The sequence below is a fragment of the Cynara cardunculus genome (genome assembly GCF_001531365.2).
Source record: "Cynara cardunculus var. scolymus isolate 2C chromosome LG 2, CcrdV1, whole genome shotgun sequence".
Classification (NCBI taxonomy): domain Eukaryota; kingdom Viridiplantae; phylum Streptophyta; class Magnoliopsida; order Asterales; family Asteraceae; genus Cynara; species Cynara cardunculus.
Genome location: NC_037529.1, coordinates 58,031,313 through 58,036,172, shown reverse-complemented (window position 1 = coordinate 58,036,172; position 4,860 = coordinate 58,031,313). Strand labels below are relative to the sequence as shown.

Below are 4,860 nucleotides of genomic sequence, written 5' to 3'. Positions count from 1 at the left end.
CTCTAACTTGCTAATCCATGTTTGTAAGACAATATAAACACATGAAAAATTCATTCTTTTTCCAATGTGGGACAAAGGTGGACAAATATCCAACAATACCCCACATTTTCTATTCAAACTCCAATAATACCCCACATTTGAATAGAAAATAAGCTTACAGACATAGGAAATTATTTGCTATTCATGAAGCTAAATACAATGTACATCAGGAAAGGTGTCTTTTGGACTTGAACCGTCCTTAGTGAATACAAATCGGATCTACTTAGTGGGTAGTGAACATAAGTCTTGAACTAACCACCATTAGTAGTAAATCTAGACAATTAGCATCACATACATCATATTTATACGTACATCGATTCTTACGGTTGTGTTCATTTCGGTCGTGAACAGAATCCTTTCTTCATGAGACTTTTAGAGAACTTAGCCATCTCGGTTCTCAAAGATGCGACCGCACACCAATCTCATATAGGTAATGTCAATCAGGGACATTCCGTAGTATCCCACTGTAAGAGCTATTGACATTATTAAGAATAAATTCAACCCTTTAAACTTCTACGGAAAACACAAATAAATCATCATAGGAATAAGCATACCTTTTGTGTTAAGCGCTTGAATCTTCCTCAACTAGTTGGCCTATTGAACCTAGGCCATGGGATCTCCATTGTTGCTAGGTTAGGTTTCCGCCAAGGAGTGACTCTTGTATTGGCTTTAAGCCCATTCCCCTCGATGAAAAAATGACTTGTTCTCGATTTAGGCCTTTTGTCAAAGGATCTGCTATATTTGCCTTCGACTTTATGTAATCAATGGAGATGATTCCATTCTTCAACAAGTCTTTGATCGTGTTATGGCGTCGTCTTATATGTCTAGACTTGCCATTGTAAATTTGGTTCTTTGCTCATGTTAAAGCAGCCATGCTATCACAATGGATGCAGATAGCAGTACCAGGCTTTGGCCATGACGGAATACCCTCAAGAAAGCTCTTGAGCCATTCGGCTTCTTCAGCAGCTTTGTCTAAAGCGACAAACTCAGCTTCCATAGTCGAGCGGGTATTAACCGTTTGTTTGGATGATTTCCAAGATATTGATGCTCCACCAAGTGTGAATACGTATCCACTTGTGGACTTACTTTCTGAATTGTTTGAAATCCAGTTCGCATCACAATATCCTTCTATCATAGGAGGATATCTTGTGTAGTGTAAACCATATTGAATTGTATGTTTGAGATAGCGAAGCACTCTCACTAGTGCATACCAGTGATCTCTTCCCGGATTATGTGAGTACCTACTTAATCTACTCACCGTATATGCAATATCTGGTCTCGTACAATTCATGATATACATCAAGCTACCAAGAACTTGAGTATATTCCAATTGTGATACACTATCTCCCTGATTCTTTTTGAGATTAGTAGATTGATCAAACGGGGTTACCACTGGTCTATCCTCATAATGTCCAAATTTTCTGAGGACTTTTTCAATGTAATGGGATTGTGTCAGAATGTAACCATCAGAATTCCGATGAATTTTGATTCCGAGAATTACATCCGCTATTCCCAAGTCTTTCATATCAAAGGAGGAATTTAACATCTTCTTTGTCTGATTGATCACATCCATGTTGGTACCCATGATCAACATGTCATCTACATATAAGCATATAATTACATATGCATTCTTATATTGCTTGATATACACACATTTATCACATTCATTTATTTGAAAACCTTGAGATAAGAGTGTATGATCAAACTTTTCATGCCACTGCTTTGGCGCTTGTTTAAGTCCATATAGTGACTTAGTCAGTTTGCAGACCTTATTCTCTTGACCTTTAACAACAAACCCTTCGGGTTGTTGCATATAGATTTCTTCATCCAGTTCACCGTTTAGAAATGCAGTTTTCACATCCATTTGGTGTATTTCCAAATTGTGAATTGCTGCAATTGCCACAAGAGTTCTTATCGAGGTTATTCTCGTAACCGGAGAGTAAGTGTCAAAGAAATCTTGACCTTCTTTTTGACGATATCCTTTGGCTACCAAACGAGCCTTATATTTTTCAATCGTCCCATCAGGTCTAAGTTTCCTTTTAAAGATCCATTTATGGCCTATTGGTTTGTGTCCCGGTGGGAGATTAACCAATTTCCATGTATTGTTTTGAATAATGGAATCAATCTCACTCTGTATGGCCTCTTTCCAATAAGGAGCTTCGGATGAGTCCATAGCTGCCTTATAGGTCAACGGTTCACCTTCTACATTAAAGGTCATGTAATCTGGTCCAAAATCTTTGACTATTTTCCCACGCTTACTTCTTCTAGGTTCAATTTCTTTTTGTACATTGGAAGTGCCTTTCCCGCTCGGGTTCGTACTTGGATTTGGTTCATCATGAGGTGTGATCTCCTCAATTCCTCTTTTTGTCAGAATAGAAATTGCTTTCTCCTTGTCTCTATAAGGAAATGAGGTTTCAAAGAATTCTGCTTCGGCAGATTCTATTATCGTGTTTACATGCACATCCTCAACTTGTGACTTGTGTACAAGAAACCTATAGGCTGCATTGTTCTTGGCTTGACCAAGATATATGCAATCTATGGTTTTCGGTCCAAGTTTAGTCCTCTTTGGTAAGGGGACTTGAACTTTAGCTAGGCAACCCCACACTTTCATCCTTTTGAAGGTAGGTAATCTACCTTTCCATAATTCATATGGTGATTGATTACTCTTTTTATGAGGAATTTTATTCAATATCGTATTAGCAGTAAGACAAGCTTCACCCCATAGACTGAGTGGAGCCCCGGACGTGATCAACATTGAGTTAATCATGTTCTTTAGTGTTCTGTTTTTCCGTTCGGCTACCCCGTTTTGTTGAGGGGTATAAGGTGCCGTAGTTTGATGTACTATACCGTGAGAAGAACAAAATTCAGCAAATTCATGGGATTCATACTCCCCTCCTCTATCGGACCTTAAGATTTTGATCTTCTTGTCGAGTTGATTCTCGACCTCGGCTTTATATGTTTTAAACATATTAAGAGCCTCGTCCTTGGTATGTAACAAATAAACAAAACAGAACTTACTGCAATCATCTATAAATGAAATATAGTAATTTTTTCCTCCTCTAGTTGGAGTTGCCTTAAAGTCACACAAGTCTGTATGAATTAAACCAAGCACTTCATTGGATTTCTCAACTGATTTGTGGGGATGACTTGTGTATTTTGATTCTACACAAGTTTCACACTTAGTCATCTTGCCCATTGAACCTTTAGGTAACATGTTAAGATTCATCATTCTTTGTAGAGAACGGAAGTTAACATGTCCCAATCGAAAATGCCACAAATAAGGTAAGTCTAACATGTACATAGAAGGAGCGGAGCTTGTGTCCGCGTTCGTCTTATTCATAGTAATAGCATTGTTATTTACAGTGCTTATCTTAAAGAGCCCCTCATGAAGGTAGCCCTTCCCAACATACACACCACCCTTGGTGATGACAAACTTGTCCGATTCTATTACAACTTTGAACCCTTTGTTACTAAGAACCGGGCCAGATATCAAGTTTTTGCTTATTTCAGGTACATGTAAGACATTAGATAGCATAAGCTCTTTTCCAGAAGTGAGCTTGAGGGTCACGCTTCCTTTACCCTCCACCTTAGTTGTAGTAGCATTCCCCACGAACATAGGTTCCTCATTGTGAACTTTCGTATAGGTTGTGAACAGATTGTAAGAGTTGCATATGTGTCTTGATGCACCCGTGTCGAGCCACCAATCAACATTATTGGTCACCATATTTGCCTCGATCACTCCAATGAACCGGTTTTCTGAATCAGCGATGTGAGCTTGATTGGACGGGCCAGCACCACCACTTCCTCCTCCATTCCCTTGATTCCTCTTGAACCTACAATCTTTTGCTCGATGTCCAGCCTTTCCACATACCCAACAAAGGATGGGCTGTTTCTTGAAAGGGCGTTTATTTTGGGAAAGAGGATTCTTTGCATTGAAAGACTGTTTCAAAGGAGCTTTGCCTTTCATTTTCAGAAAACGTTCATTGTTGAACTTTTCTTTGGATGAGTTACCCGCCACCATATTGGCGTTGGGCTCCAAAGAAGTTCCACAATCCTTCTCGGTTTTTCTATTGTCTTCCTCTACTCGGAGTTTCAATACAAGTTGATCAAAGGTCATCTCTTCCGTTAGATGCTTAAGATACAACTTGAAATCCTTCCAAGAGGGAGGCAATTTCTCAATTATAGCACTAACCAGAAAGTTAGAGTTCAAACCCATACCTTCAACCTCGAGTTCATGAGCCAAGATTTGTATTTCCTCCACTTGTTTGACAACAGAACGAGAGTCGTTCATCTTAAAATTGAGAAACTTTCCCACAGCGAATTTCTTAGAGCAAGCCACTTGTGTTTTGTATTTGGTCTCTAACGATTCCCATATCTCCCTTGCAGTGTTGAAAGTGGAGTAAATATCATACAGGGAATCGTCTAGTCCATTTAGAATGTAGTTTCGACAACTATATTCGTTACTAGACCAAACATCGACCGCTCTTTGGAATTCCGCAATCTGTCTAGCGGTATGTACATTCTGTCCTTCACTAACAGGCGGATTAGTAGGCGCCTGTTCCGTGAGAACATTCGAAACTCGCAGCGTGGTCAAGTAAAACAGCATTTTCTGTTGCCAACGCTTGAAATCCGAACCCTTGAATTTGTCGGGTTTTTCAGCGTAATTCTTCAATATCGTTGATTGATCCATTTGTTTCTATTATCTTGAAACAAATTTCGTCTTAGATGTTAGAACCAGACCAACGAATTTCAGAATTACCACTCCAATCTAAACTAAAACAGTAACAGACAGAAAAATTAATCAAGAAAGTCCAGAAAATT

General features: G+C 39.0%; 1 protein-coding gene across 3 annotated transcripts in view; it reads left to right on the top strand.

Moving 5' to 3' along the window:
• LOC112506971 (phosphoribosylamine--glycine ligase) overlaps nt 1-4,860 on the top strand; it is a 10,478-nt gene that overhangs the window by 4,582 nt on the left and 1,036 nt on the right. The gene's annotated exons all lie outside the window — the stretch shown is intronic.